We start from the raw sequence: 16,665 nt of genomic DNA on the forward strand, positions 1-16,665 counted from the left end.
CCCACAAAATAAAGGCCTTGATGACAGGCTGCCTTCCCCAGAACGGAGTGTCGAGTTGAAATCTGGCCCTGAGGATTTGTGGTGGCTCAGGGCAAAAGTCAAAACAAACACAAACACATTCCCCAGYGCGGATGTCGATGCAGCCCTGAAGAGGGGCCGGCAAACTGCAGTTAATGAGCAGAAGGGCTTTTATGGAGGGACCTGGGAGTCCAGGAGGGACTGCATGCTCAGGGGGGATGTGGAGGAGGGCCAAGAACGTGGTTGGGATAATAATAGCTTTCCTCAGAGGTGGCGGGATCTGGGGCTTGTACCGCCAGGTTCTGGAGAAAAATGGTTTATTGACTTCTTTCTGATTGCAGCACTAGTGTGTTTCTTTTCCCTTTCTTTAAATAGATTTTTGCCACAAGAGTTCAGCAGTAGTGATCCTGCAGGATTTGCCAAGAGGTGGCAGTGCTGGAGCAGTAGCCTGGATAGGCAAGTACCTATGCCAAGTGTGTACGTGTGTCTGCACACAGCGTGTGTGGTGTCTTCAGGGTGAGGCAAAGGGCTGCGGAGCTGGGCAATTGGCAAGTGAGGACTTTGTAATGCAGCGCATCCAGAATAGCACTTACTTCAGACAGGATGTAGTAGAGTACAAGAGGCTTTTCCTTTAATAAACTGAGYGGCTGGTCAAATGTTGGCTCTGAAAGCGTTGCCTGACAGCAATTCCTAGCATCAGCTGAGCTCCCTGGATTTTTAAACTCTTAGAATGTATAATTCTCCCATAGTGTTTTTCTGTCAAAGGGTGTTGCAATGGTAAATGGGTAGTAACCTCCACCCTGTTGCATAGTTGATGGAAATAAAGTTTGAAAAACACCCCTTTAGCCTATTCAGACAAGAGGCCCAAAAGCTTTGACTACCCAAACTACAGGAAAAAAGCATGTTCAGAGACCCCCAGGGAGAGCTCAGAGATGCTGAGATTTGGGAAGATGTCAGTTAAGGCGGCCACTTTTTCAGCTAATGTGAGTGACTCAGTCAGAGTCAAAATACAAGTCTGAAGCTCAACCACAGTTACACTGTTYGTGGGGAAATAGTAATTTTAGGGCAAGGTGGAAGACTAAATACTGCAGTAGTGGTCCTCAAGGTCTTGTCTTCTGTACAGCATAGGCCAGAGTGCTGTATGGGACTGTCTTGTCAAGCCCTTCTTGATGTGATGGCACAAGAGCCTTCAGAGGAGATATAAATTGGGCATCTGAAAGCAGATCCTGTTGGGCAGTGGTTGCTTTTGGACATCTTTACTCTGTTAGGATTCTGGGTGAGGACAGGGGCTTTTAGTACCATTCAGATAACTCACATGTGAACCCCCACAAGTGGACACAAGATGTGATATTCATAGTCTGCCCTATGGCCTCCAGGATGGATGGGAGGTGGAAGAACTGTTGCGTCACAGAGGACTGGTCTATCACAAGCTGAAATATTGGCCAAAGGATAAAGCTCCCCCACAATTCACTGAAATGCCATGGTTCATGCTAGCAGAGCTGGAGGTACCTATATTGGAATATCTTTCACCAAAGCCTGGATAGAAGATCTTTCTTCCAGAAAAGAAAGACCTTAGGAGAAGTAAAGATACAAACAGCAGTATTTCTCCTCACTCTATTTGGCTCTTGTGAGGGCCTCAGTGACCACCTTGATATCAGAAACAGTGCCAGGGAGTTTGCCTGGGAACTGGAATGTAACTTGCTATACTGTTCAGTTATTAGGATAAAYCTTGGCATAATTTTTGCCTGTATATTTTTCCAAACACATCTTGGAAAGAGTTCAAGAGCTAGCACAGGCCCGGGACCATTCCCGACAGGTTGAGTGCACATGGTCACTCAGTTTAGGAGACTTTAAGATTGGCAGCATGAACCACTTCATGCTAGGTAACCTTTGACTAGAGAATTGTCATGCTGTTGGCATTGCCATTGAAATGCTTCACCTACAATGATGCACCTTGCAGATGTGTCRGGTCTGAACATCAGCCTGCAGGCAAACATCCTCTTGTTGGGATGGATCAGGCTGTGCTGATCCTGCCATGGATGAGAGACCTGTATTTCCCATACTCCTGGGATTGTAAAGCTCCTCTCMGGTGTTCCCCCAGCACAGGGGATTTAGCACTGACAGGTCCACACTGGGCAGGACAGAAGAGGCTCTTGAGGTGGTATCCTAAATACAGYAGAGCTGTGATGTCCCAAAGACAGCCGCCCAAACTCTTTACCTGGCAGTGCTGTTTGGCTTGCCTTTCAGCCTGGCTCTTCCCACCCTTTGGCCACTTCTGCCTGCTGGGGTCTTCATGTCCCTAGACTAAGTGCCCTGACTCTGCTGGCATTGTCCCTTTATCAACTGACRTAGATTATCAGAGTATTAATCACAAGCATTCAACACCACAACAGACCCCAGCTTCCTTAGTTAYACCATCTATGTACTCACTATACCTTGTCCCACATCTCTGAGTCCTTTCCTATTTTTCTCTTACTTTTACTTTCTTAGATCTTCTTTCTTGAAGAAAACTACCACTGAAGGACTGGTGTCCTTCTGTTCACTGCAAAGGAAGCCTGGCTCAGCTCTGATACTCCAACAGACTGATTCCTAAAGGTAAGTGGTGTGAATTCTCATTTCTTACCTCCATTTACAATTTGAATTTTCTGATGCTAATCAAAAGAGAGAGAGAGAGACAACCTTTTAATGGCCTTCATGGTGTGGATACACAAGGAAAATGATGGCAGTCTTAGTTTAATTCCCCATGTTTTCCTCAGATTCTCTGTGTGATCTCAAGTTCATTCTTTAGAATGGGGTGTGAATGGTCTAGCTTCAAATCTGACTTTATTTTCAGGCGTTAAAATCTTTTAAAAACTATATACACATATCTAGTTGCCTAGGTTCCCCATCAGTAGATAGGTAAGACCTCCCGAAATTTTTGTTCCCCCCCCCCAAAAAAAAAAGAAAAAAAGAAACCTTATGTGATTTCAGAAAATCACACAATTAACCCTAAGAATATCTAAAGTTGGACCAAAAATGATTCATGTGGAGTATTCCTTTAGGTCTGGCACTCTCTTGGGAAAGAGAAGAGAAGCTGCCTCCTACCAGCCACCTCCCCAAATCTAGACTTTCCAAAGTGTGGAAACTGTGTTAAAGCACAGTTTGGAAGCAGACAAGGAGACCTGGAATATTTTCTGTGTAATCAAGTGATTAATCTAAACTGTGTAATCTAATGATCTGACAGCTAAGATGCTACCTGGTGCCGCTCAAGATGCTGTGGTTTGAAAGAGCACCAAGCGGAGCTCAGCTCTCCCTTGTTCCATTTATAATGTTTTGTCAGGCAATATGTTTCAGCAAGTTTGTGTGGGTGTTAACAATGATGGATGAGAAGCTATGAGATATTGCAATAACAGTGTATGCATGGCTCATCCAACTCCTATGGCAGTTCCCCAGGGAAAGAAAGAAAGATTTTCTTTAATTCTGTCTATTCATTGTCAAGAAAGCTTCTGTTCATCTGGCAGTTGGCTTGGGAATAAACAGGTCTTTGAAACTCTCCCCCCCCCCCGCCATTCTTACATAGCTTTTACTGCCACAGTATCCGAGTTCCCCAATGAATTATTAATATATGCCTCCTCAGAGCACTCCAGGAGTTCGGGAACTGTGGCCATGGGGAGACAGCAGGCCTAGATAGCAGAAATATCTGCCTATGGTCAACACAACTTTCCTCTGTTCCTACCTCTGCTTCAAGGAAGTCACTTGCCTTCTCTGGGTCATGATTTCCTTTCCTGATATTTTTCTATTGAAACTGATTTTTTCCCCCCTTGTAAGTATTTTGAACAGTGAGTCAGTCCAGCCCAGGCTTACCGATGGAGAGGATGTCTTTGAGGGACATTTTGAAGCTAGTTTCATTCTGCAGGTTTTGAGAAGGAAGAATAACTGCTTCCAAATGGCTGGGGGTGTTTTGATGGAAAATATTTGTTTCTGAACCCATGCAACAGAACATGGCCGTGAATCAGTCTCATTTCCACCCCTCCCCCCCCCCAGAAGAAACAGGGTAAGAGACAGAAGATCTGGGCTCTGATCCCTGCTCTGAGGTGATCTTAAAATTTGCCTCTCTGGCCTGCCTGTCCCTTGGGTGAAGCAGGATCTTTATGTATTGGGGAATCTTGGACTGCATGCTGATTTAGTCACCTATCCCCAGACTAACCAGATTGCCATCACATTTGCAAGCCAAAGGCATCAAGGGAGGGAGGGATTCATTTCATCTTACTTCAAGCCACCTAAGCGTTACTCATCTTGCCTAATTCACCCAGGTTCCCTACAAGAGAAAGAGGCAGCTTCGCTGGATTGGTCATCCTTCCGAAGGCTGGAGGCTGAGACAGGAGAGATAAGTTACCCCCTCACAGACTGAGCTCTGCCTATGATGATAAAGGGACCTAGACCAGCAGGTCAGATCAACACCTACCTGTTAGACAGCAACAGTTTGTGTGATTAACCTAACCTTGTTCTGAAAATCCCAAACTTAGTCGATTTTAAACAGAATCCAGGACTCTTGCCTTTGTTTTTGGCATGAGCTACAAAGCTTTACCCTTGCCTGAATTCCAGATTATGATGCCACGGAAAAAAAGTTCAGTTTGGACATCTTTCTGCTCTATGGAAAGTTCAACTGTATTTATACAATTCCTGAAAGATGCTTAGGGTAGAGAAGGGTGCAATAATATATGTGCAAGGACTTACTATATCTGCTCCAAAGGGAAAAGGCACAGTCTATCTRCTGGGAGAAACTGGAGGTCATGAGCATGTCAGCTCTCCTCCCACCATTTTTTTCTCCTTCAGAGTGCAGTTGGCTAGTGCTATATGGGCACCTGATCTCAGCCCAGGCTGCTGTGATGTTAGTGAGAGGCTGCAGTTCCTGTGAGTGGGAACACGCAGAGGTGAGCAGGTTGGCACTAGCAGAAGATACACCTGTTCACACATAGGCTGAACGCAGCTCAGGAGTGGATTGTGATGAGATAATGCAACAGGATGTTGCCAAGGCCAAGAGTTTTGCAAAAGTTGTTACAGCTAATGCTAAAATAAAAAAAAAAAAGGAAAAAAAAAAGGAGGCATTTTTGCAAGGAATAATAATAATAAAAAACATTGTATGTTCCAGAGTTTAAACCAGTTTCTAGGTAAAGGGATTAAGATGGAGGGCTGATATTCCCACATCTCTCTTCTGCGGATACCCTACACTACCCTTAAAAACCTCTGATGTTTTACAGCTGTCAAAGGCAGCATATTGGGTTGATTGGTCCTTGGGGATGACCGAGCTTGACATTCCCCTTCCATTCTTTCCAATCAGACACTATAAGAAGATGCACTTGACTCATCCACCAAATGTCTCTAGATCAGGCATCCAAGCAAGCAGAGGTCAAGAAGATTCAGTATTTTCTGTGAAGGAGAAAAACAGGTTTTCTGCCTCTGAGCAGGGCGTAGAGCATCCAGACTTTCTGCCCCTGCTGCCCCAAAGTCAAGACAACTTCTTCTTCCAGCAATCCTGAGCCCAGTCCTTGCAGCTTTATAGTCATATATTTAGCATTTAAAACACTATATTTTACACTGAACTTTAAATTGTCCTCTTCCTTACTGCTTCTGTCCTTTCCCATCAGTGACAGTTGTAGTCTATTTGATATGGGCCAGGTTACTGAACCATGACTGTGTAATTATGGTTGGAGCCACAGAGCTATTTTTATGCCCTGCCAGAGATTATTCACTTATCAGGAATGTATATTTAAGTGGCAGGCTCTGAACTGTCCGCTATAAATAGGCAAACCCAGCGCCCTCTGTGTTTTCTTTCAACTCTGTCATCTATCACGCCTTCAATTTCTGCAACCACATCAACGTCTGTGCAGGGCAAGACGAGTCAGACTGGAAGGGAGCAGCTGGTGACCTCACTTGAAAAAAAGAAAGAGAAACATGTAACACCACCCTAGCTTGAGTGCGGCTATGGTCTGAAAAGCGGTTAAGGGAAATTAGGGGTATGGCCTCTAGGCTCTCTTTCATGGACCTGTTAAGCWGAACTATTCAGAAGCACAGGAAGTTTTCTATCGCTTTTGGCACACAACTATGCTGCCCAGGGAAGGAAAGTGATGGCCAGGAGCATGGCTGGTGAATGGCATCTTCACAGGATGACTCTTGCTGCAGCRGAGGTGGCCTCACTCCTCGTGGCCATGTGAGCTACAAGGTATCTCCCTGAGCCTGGCCAAACTCTTGGAGTCATTCCAAGTGGGAAACAACCTCCTTCAGTCCCACCACTCCATGGGACTGAAAATGCAGTTGGATGCCAGGGTGAACTTGTAAACCATAGAATCAGTAAGGTTGGAAGGGACCTCTGGAGACYGTCTAGTCCAACCTCCCTGCTCAGCAGGGTCACCTAGAGCATGTTGGACAGGGTTGCATCCAGGCAGGCCTTGAATATCTCCAGAGAAGGAAGAGACTCCACTACCTCTCTGGGCAACCTGTTCCAGGGCTGTGGAACTATGGATACCAGTGACCCACCAGGAACCTTGCACCACAGGTAGTGTTGTAGTTGGCTCAGCCCAGGATCTGTACTGCCCTGCTCAGGAGCTGCAAGCAGCTCAGTRGCCGTGGGCTGTCCCTGCTGCACTGGTACCTCTAACATGGGGGCTGCGCAGTTCCATGCAATTTGTTCACTTTTATTTTCCTCTAGTGTGCAAGGCTCTGCTGTGAGTTAACGTGACAGGAGAACATTCCTGGTGCTGGGGGGTCATGCGTGGCTTAATGTTCCTTTCAGCATGCCCTTGTAATTGCTTGACCCTAGGGCCTCTGTGTTGCTCTGTAGCTCTACACGACAGCTTTTCCATGTCAGCAGTCAGCTGCCAAGGGGTGGCATGAGGGCCTGGATGTTGGGACAAACTCTAAGGGAGTTGACTACACCAATTTCAGAGTATCTGTGGTCCAGGAGAAACAAACTCTGCTCGCAAGTGCTCATCCTATTAAAGGTGATCGAAAAAGGGTAAGAAGCAAATCGAGCTGCTTGTGGCTGTACCATAACTTGCATTTTCCAAGCCACATTTCACTGTTCTTTCTGCTGGAGTATCTCTTGATGATGCAAGAGACAAATGCAATCATTCCTAAAACCGTGTGGGGAGGGTCATGCCAAAGCAGGGCTAGTGATTTCCTCGTATCCCTGCTTTGTAACAACACTGAGAAGTCCTGTACTATCCAGATTTAAAGTCTTCATCCTATCAGATGCTTCTTTTAAATATAGACGTGGTGTCACTGAAGGTAGACATGATGTTCTCTCCAAGGAGTGACCCTCGGGTACCAATAGTTTCCCTTATGTAATGGCCATCCAGTATAAACTTCTGTGATATTTCCACTTGTTTTTAGCTGATAGTGCAGATTCCTCACATGGGCATTTTTCTGGCATGATTCTAGTGTGATGGYATGAAACCACAGAGGGTTTCAGTGTCTATCAGTTCACCAACACTTTTCTTATTTTTTTTACACTGTTTTAATAAGGAGAAAAGATTTCTTTTGACAATATATTGGGGGTAGCAGATACTGACTGAGGTTTCTCTGCAGTATTTGCAAAATGTTGATATGTCATGGAAGAGGTAAAAAAAAAAAAAAAATCACTCTCCAGGACAAGTTATCAAGTTGGACCTGCCACACTGAACGGAGTCCTTGTGTCTTCTCCAAGCATGCCTTGTACTTTTCAGAGCATAGGTCCTAACTCTTAGATAACACTGAGCTCATCAAGCTCCAAGCAGAGTCTCCTGGTTGCCTCTCCAGCTTTGCCCAGGATTGCAATGGCCTAAACTGGGCATCCACTTCCAGTCCAGCAGGGGGGAAGGAAGACTTAAGACTGTCATAGATCCAGGATATGTTATAGTGGGGCTTATATGCTTATACTTATGCATAAGTATATGCTTAGCAAGTTATATGCATGTTTTGGCTACTCTCCTGGTCTCTGAGTAAAGCAGGAAGTTGAGATGTGCTGTGCATGAAATRCCAGTTCTTTCCAAAGCTTTACATCTTCTCAGGTGCTGTCCATGACCTGAATGAAGATTCTCAGAAAGATCTCAGGCAGAAATCTTATTTGGGTCTGATTCATTGCAGAAATAGGGACATTCAAGGGCAGAATCACTTTAGGAAAAATAAAAATCACTTTAGGAAAAATAAAAACAATGAGTTAAAGCTGTGATAAACAGTTTCTAGCAGTTTGCCCAGCATTCAGAGAGGTCAGTGGCTAATTACTGAAGGATACGACATGAATAAAGAAAGTTTCCTTGCTTTACCRTCTTGGATAGTCAGCCCAGATGCAGCACTGCTGATCATTTCTTCAACCCATGCATTTACTGAAGCTGAAAAAATGTCTTTCCTCTTGTCTTTTGCATAGCACACTGTGTCCCTCATGACTCTTTCTCTGAACTTCTGGCAGCACATTCCTTGAACTTGCTGCCCAGTCCCCTTTTAGCATAGCTGATGCTGTACAGTAACTCTGCTCTTCTTTTCCTTCCAAACTTCTCCCAGTGCCAAAGGAACTTGTGGTTTTATGCAGGCCACTGTGGCTTTGTTGCTTCTTTGAAAAAAGACCGGCTGTATCATCATTGTGCTAATCACACTACTTCTGATAACGTATTTCTTGATGCTAGTAAAAAATATAGTGCTGTACATTCCTGTGAACCTTGCTGTTGTTTTGAGTTTTGACATTGCATAAGAGAAGAATTTCTGGGGAGATTTTCCATGTATTTTTCCCTGCTGATTTTCCCCGAGGAGCATTAAGGTCAAATCTAGAGTCTCAATAAAGGAGGCATCAGGGGTGTGAATTTGAGATCAGTTTCAGTAGTTGCAATTCAACCATTTTTCCATTATGATGAAATTTCTGACATCTTGTGACAGAAGAAAATCATACCCTTTCGCTGTGAGCACCCCTTTCTGCATGGGCAGAAGCCGAATGTCCGATCTGCACTTTGCAGGAGCTCCTGCTTGTAACTTCTTTCGAATTGTGCACATTAGTATCTCCTGGCAGCATTCACTGTATTTTCCAACGCATATTTCAGTTGTGTTTTGAGGGCTTTTCTTTTTTTAAAAAGTCCTATCTAGATGGAAGTCCCAGGACAGCTTGCTGTTTTCTGTCTCTGTTCTCATCAAGGCCTTGTGACCAATTTTTAGATGTGAAATACCCTTTCTAATCTGGCAGTTTTATGGGAGTTGTATGCATTCACCTTGGATCCTGTCCAAAACATCCCCTTTTGGAGATATTTCTAAGTTAATACTGTTGTTCTGTATTGCTTGGCTACTTTCCTATGCTTTTAAGTTGGACACCCTGCCTTTCAGAAATAGCACTATCAGGCTTCTGTCATGGCCTTTCCTATTGATGTCATATTACTGATGGAGATTTCTGACACTTATCAGTCCCAGTGGCATTGCATGCCTTTTTTTTCCTGGAAGGGTCTTTTTCGCCAATACTGCGTCAAAAGAGACATTTTTTTCACATCAAATTCCAAAGTAAATGCTGAACTCAATTAACTAGTTGCTGCTTTTCTTGAGCTTGAGGAACTGATATGAAGCCGGCGAGTGAAGACTCATCTAAGCTTAGCAAATCTGAATGTAAACTCATCTAAATTCAGCCAGGCATTGAATCTGAGCCAATCATCTTGTGTCTGTCTCTGATCAATGGGAAGAAGCTGGCACTTCCAGAAAGTGCTTCGTCTCATCCAAAAGTAGCTGTCTCAGAGGTGGATGATGCTTTCTGCAAGCTCAGAGCTCTACAGCGCCTCCATTTAAATGAGTAGTTAAGATTAAACACCAAGGATGTCATTCTGAATGCAAATTAAGACACCAAATYTGTAGTATCTCCGTGCAGGCAAGTTGTCTGAACTTCTCAATGGAGATTTTGTCAATTGAAGCAATGGGCATTATTCAGTTGGCTAAACATAAGTATTTGAGGGACCCTAAGAAATCCTTCTAAGCCTAAAGCAGTCACTCCAGAAAGTTCGTCATCTCTTACTAATCCTATGTCATATCTGTCAACCCAATATGGATGTCTCAAACATCCCAGAAAGTCTCAAATGATACTAGACATTTTCATTCAGGCAAATGAATCATACTGTTGATCTCCATCGACCAGAATGGGAGCCCAGATCTGCTGCTCACCTATAGACACCCGCATGTTATAAATGTGGGTATGTGTCAATCCCATCCCTGCCTTTCAGGTAAATAAGTAAATGAAAGGGTGAGATCAAGCTGAAGTGTACAAGGAGGCAAGCACACAGGAACAAGGGAAGAAATAAAAACGATCACTCTAGATGGGTAGGAGTGTCCTGGACGATGTAGTTTGCCTCTGATCTTTAAAGAGCTCATGGTCTTGTGCGTATCACCTGTTCAAGATCTTCTTGCCTTGTAATAGCACAGATTTTTCTAATGGATGGACATAGTYAATGGTTTACACTGAATTGCTAGATACTTACAACATCAGTTTCTATTCAGACCCTCCAAGAACGCATCGTTTTTACAATTGCCTTCATTAAAACCTCCTATTTCCTGGGATACCAAATGCTCTTTCAGATACCAAGTTCTCTTTCATATCTGATACTGAGCACTGGTTCTGGCCCAGGATCAGACAGACCAGGTTTTTTGCACCTCTGCTCTGTGTAGCACATGATGGTCCAAAGATATCTGAGCTAGCACCACCTATTCTGGTAAGTTMAAAGACCATAGGCAACGTGGCCCAGGACACAGGTCAGAAAGCAGGCTAGTCACAAAAGGGCAGTGGTAGTTCATTCTTCTCTCGTCAAAGCCTATTATCTTGCACTCAGTCCTGTGCTGATACTCCTCTCCTGTTTCTGGCATCTGATCTGGATTCTTGGCACTGCCTTCTGTAAGGGGTAGACCAACCCGTTCTCTTTCATGTGCAGAAGAGTCGGGAGCCAGGTCATACATCATTTCACATTTTCCTTGGCTAACACTTTGAAATAGGTCAAAATCTTTCTTCTTCCACCAAATCCCTACAGTGGTGAAGGGGATTGTTTGTGATGGAGGAGAATTGGTTGCATATTTGCCAAAGGGGGTGGGAAAGTTGTGAGTGCCAGGCCATTCCTTCTTCACTTCTGACCTCCATCTCTGAAGTAGATCCCTTAAGTGATGTTTTAACATGAAGAGTAAAAGCATCTGAAATGGTGCATGGCTGGCAGGCTGCCATGCCTACAGGAACTGCAACTGTATCTTGGTATGTCCAGTCACCACTGGGAGAAATTCAAAGGGAGCTGGCACAGACTKGAAGCACCATGGAAATCCCATTCTTGGGTGGTCTGGACTTCTAACCACCTCCCTTTTGYGAGGGAAGTTTTGTCCCATCTGACCAATCCTCCTCCTGCCATATGCTTCTGCAGGGAGTTTGCAGCATCTAAAGGGGTTTTATGAAGAACAGAGCCTCCAGTTTTATAATGAGATGGTGAGAATCAGAAAGAGGCTGAAACTAGCCTTTTGTCTCCTGGGAAGTCAGGAGCATATCAGGGGAGAACACTTAGGAGCTCTCTTTCTGTCTGTATCAACATCCTCTCTGTTTGCCATCAGACAGCACTTCCTTAGAAACCAGACCACTGGAAGCTGCCCTAAATTTTACCAGATGATCACGTCTTGAAAGCCTAATGGGGATTGTATGTCTTGAGCAAGTTCCAGGAGATTTTGTGAGGTGGAAGGGTCCAGCTGATGATGTAACAGCAGCTCTTTTTCCCTAAAAAAAAAAAAAAAAAAAAACAGTTTTGCAGGGTTTTTCTCAAATTCATGATTGCTTCCTTGCAAACAAAGATTTTTCCTCTTGACAAATAGCAGGCCAACTTAGTGACAGGTGGAGTGACTAAGGAGGTAACATCCAAACTCTCTTTAACATACGATGCCTTTAACCAGCACTGTCAAGACATTCTCCTCCAAAACATATATTCACTCACTTAAGAAAATAGAGGGCAATGGGAACAATAAACCCTCTGTTGCCCAAATGCATTTATGTTGGCTCACTTAAGCCTGAGCACTGACATCAAGAAGAGTATATAATTTTTTCTTTCTTCTGTTCCTAAACATACAGACTTTTCCCATTGGAGTTACAGGAAAGAGCCCTATTAGCACAGGACTAAGATTATGTTTAGGGGCCTCCAGGTAATATAGCAAAATCCCCTGGAAAGCACTTCCTTCCACGAGAAGTTGGCTTCTACCTACACATTATGCATGCTTCCTTCTTCACCTCTACATTGGCAGAACATTAAGACATACTTGGGACTGTCTTGGTCCTTGCCACTAACTTATTTTGATTAGTGTGGCTATACCTCRCCTTCCCTTCTCCTATGCTGTAATTTCCCTCCCAGCTAGGGGTATTTTCTATATTTCCGATGGAGCTAGTACTCTGTTAATGACATGTTTGCGCAACTCCTAGAGCTCCCCAGGAGCTTCTAATACCCACGGCCATCTCAAACCATCTATTGGCCTGACAGAAGGGGACAAAGTTGCATTAAATGTATCATAACTGTTTGGAAAGACTATGAGATGAGAACAAAGATTATCCAGTTGACTGAAAAACTGAATTTTAGACTGTTTTCTTTTTTCAGATGTCAATGGGAAACACAAAACCTCTCTGTTCTCTGCTGAAACATTGCTTTCATCAAAGGAGAAAAAAGGAAAAAATATCTGTTTTTTTATATATTTTGTCTATTGATATCAGTAAGTAGGTGGAAATATTTCACCCAGAAGCAAAAGATAATACAGAATCAACGAGAACTAAGACTAGAGTTGAAAGACCAGATGAAGGACTGCAATTTCTTCATCTGAAAACTCATGAGATCTCTAACTAGAAAGAAATATATGAAAGAAGAAAAGCTCCCTAAAAAACTGGGCCAACTTTTGATTCATTCACAGATGAGCCATGTCTCAATAATAAGAAAAAAAAATATTAAACTACTAGGAATATCATAAAAATGTCATGCCTGAGCTGTGTTAGCTAGCAAAAATTGTTCTGGCTGTTCCAGCAACACAARTGTATGTTGAAAGAACATTTTCAGTCCTCAGATCATTTTGTTGCAGGCATCCACTATGACAGAGGAAATATTAGATGTGTTTTTATTTCACTAAAACAATGTGTTCTGAAAAAAAAAATCTGTGTTTATTTGACAACACAAAAAGTACTCACAAATTTTTTGTTGTTAAAGTCAGAAAATAAATAAACGGTCAAAAACAATAGTTTCAATTTTGAGTTTCAACACTCTGTTTTGAACTACGACTCGAGTTTGATTGGTGTCAGTTCTGACTGGTTTGTTCTGGTAACCAAATATTTATTTTTGTGATGTCTTGAACTAGACTTGAACCCAGACTGGGTACAACTACACCCAAATCCAAAAGGAGCAAGATGGGTCTYAGCAGAGCTGTGAGTAGAGCTGATTTTTTCCCTTGGGTCGACATGTAGGTCTGGATGCCTTTCTTAGCTCCCTACTGGATTTAATAGTCTCTTAATACTGTGAAAACAGCTACAGGATTGACTCTTTGTCCAGTGGGTYAGGGGAGGTATCTCCACTGCAACGGAAAGAGCAAGTTCAGGGTCAGACCTGACTGTGCCGAGCCTCAGATCTGTGAACTTTCTTTTGAGGCTTTTAGTTTGGTTGTATCACAGGCCCAGAGGCTACGTTTATACCAAAAAAGCAGAACAGATTAAGGCCTGTCCTTTGGTCCCAAGGCCAAGTTGCTTAGCCAGGATTATATTCCCATGCCTAAACTCTTGGCCATCCAGAAGACGATGGCCTCGTCCATGCTATGTGTTAGGAGCCATCCGTACTGTCCAGCTGTGCATGGGTAAGTCTGGGAAAGTGCTGGTCGACATGGGCCAGAGCTGTGCCAGAGTGCATGCAAAAACTGAAAACACCTGGATAATYGTGTGCCAGGACCCCGACACACTTTGTTCATTAGTACAGACACAACCAGATAGCCTTCATATCCTGTCAAAGTCAATGCAAAATAACCCCGCTAAATTCAAATGAGTAAGATCTGGCTTACTGAAGCAATCTGTATTAAAAACAAACAGCCCARCTAACCCTGTTCTCGATAACAGAAGTGTGTGTTGCAGGTTATCTTTGCCAAATATTTTATTTAAGGTTGGATGACCAGCCCCAAGCACAGACTGGTTGTGCATTTCAGAGCCAGGCCAGAAAGAAGAACATCAGCTGCGATTCCTCCTGATCCTCATCTAGAAGAAGCTGTGTCTTAGCGTGTTAGGATTTGGGAATCTAGCTTGACTGCTAGCCCAGACTCAGGAGTTTCCYGTAGAGGTTCTTGGTGTACACTCATTTTCAAATACAATTAATGAAGAGCTGACCCATATGTCTTATGGCAACTACTCCTGACTTTATGCGCAGGAGAGAAAGCACTAGAGGTTGCCTGGAATATGCTAAAATAGTTTAATCTAAATTACTGTTCATRGTTCTTTTTGCTTTAGATTTCTTGGGATAACAAGGAAAATATCCTCTCCTCGCCAAGAATCCCCCCACTCTCACATCTTCAGCTCKTCAGTGAAACTTCTTCATGGTTCAAACATCTCTCCTTTACAAAAGAGCTCTTCATCACGTGACTTCTTTCTGGTTAGAGCCCTAAATCCTCAGCCTTACTCCTGACTCCACACACAAACCAAGAAATTTAACCACAGCGTAACATGCTGTTTTCCACGCTGTCTCCCCTGAACTGATGTCAGTCCTGATGGGAGAGGATGCAATATGTGCACTGCACCAGCGTACCATAACTGCTCTTCCCAAAGGTATTTCGCCCCYACCCCTTTCCCCAACATACACATTCATGGCCTGGCAATAAAGAAACTCTACAGTTTTGATGGGAGATGGAAACAAAAGAACTCTGATCAAAAGGTCCTACCTGTAAGAGATGTTTCCAGCTCAATACTGAAGTGCTAGGAAGTTAGAATAAMCATCCAAAATATTGGTTATCCATCTGAATCGAATATACAGGCATCCCTCTTTGGTTAGAATGCAGTTTTCTGGACTGTGAAAGAGGGGATAAAAGGAAAGTCATTTTGCATACAAAAAAGTTAAAATGAGATAGCTTTTTCCCTGCAAGCAATATTTCCCCCATGAACTCTAAACCAAAAAGAAACAGGAATTATAATTTAGATTGAATTATTTTAACATATCCCAGTCCACTGGATTTTAAAAGTTTCAGATAAATTAGGGAGGATAAATTCATCTATGGTTATTAAGCATGATAATCCAGATGCAGATTTAATCTCAGTAAATTCCTAAATTATTGACTCCCAGAGCCTGRGATTGTACAGGACAGCTCTGATCTYRCTTTCCATYTTACAGACTTTTTCTATATTTTTGGTGCTTCTCWGTGAGAAATAGARTAAGACCTTTGGTTTGACTTGGTGTGGATTTTCTTATGGTCTTAAACAAGTACTGTAGATTTAGTTATGCTTAATAAAGAAGCAATATGTATCAATATCATTAATATAAGCAATAATTATATTAACAAAATATATTAATAATTGTATGAATACAGTATATTTACAAGCTAAAATAAATAATAAATAAGGTTAATAAATTATACCCAATAAATAAAAGATAATGCTTTTTATTAAAACAAGTGATACATTTCGAAAATAAAAGAGTAGCTTTCAAGCATAAATGTTCTTTCTCAGCTTTGAAATAAAAGCAATAATTGTCTCAAATTGTCRTTTAAGAACAATTGCTCACAGTTGACTTGATCAAGTTAATTACAACATCTGAGGAGGAAAACGATTGATATTTGTAACAAAGAGGGAGTGTCATGAAGACAAAACATATCTATAAAAAAACATATCTATAAAAATGCATTAGGGAAGAGGAAACATAAAAAAAACTGTTAATCTATATTTGAATCTGTTCCTTTCACACCATTTTTTACTGTCTAAGCAATAATTTTTAATAACCAGTTTTCAAATATCTCTCTCTAGCCCAGATTATTACTAAAACTTTTTGGAAAATCAAATTTCCATCCCAGGGGAAATGCCAACATTTCTACATTTGTTTTTATTCCAAATTGGAACACAGAGGTGAAAATCTGAAACTTCTTGTGAAATGGTATTTCCAAAAAAGTCTGGTTAGAAATATTTTTCTGTTGATAAAATTAACTTAATGCATTTCAGTACTATAGGATTATTTGATGTATAAGATCATTTCATTTTGACAATGCTAAAGATTTCATTTTGACATGACTGAAATGCGTTGTGTCAAAATAACGCAATGGTATGAAATACTAAAGACATTACTGAATGTCATTTCTAAAAGACTAAACAAAATTAGACAAAATAATAGTATCTACATACAGTGGTCTTTACCTTGTCAAATAAAATGCATTGACAATCTTAAATAAAAGGAGAAAGTTGAAATGGCAWATTCAAAGTCACAGCGATGGTTTGGGGTTTTTTTCTTTTGGACAATTTTTGTTGAGAATTTCATGGAAATTGAGCTACACCCACRAAATATTTGGGTTTCATTGACACTGCATTTGCCAATGGAAAATTGTCCCATCCAAAATTTTCCGCCAGGCCTGTTCTGAATGTGCTTTGGCCCAGGAGTGCAGGTGGGCAAGGAGCCAGGTCTAAGAAAACCTGGGGCCTGATCCTGGCCTCCTGAG

This window comes from Rhea americana, unplaced genomic scaffold (assembly GCF_003343005.1).
Source record: "Rhea americana isolate MKP2758 unplaced genomic scaffold, rheAme1 scaffold_270, whole genome shotgun sequence".
Classification (NCBI taxonomy): Eukaryota; Metazoa; Chordata; class Aves; order Rheiformes; family Rheidae; genus Rhea; species Rhea americana.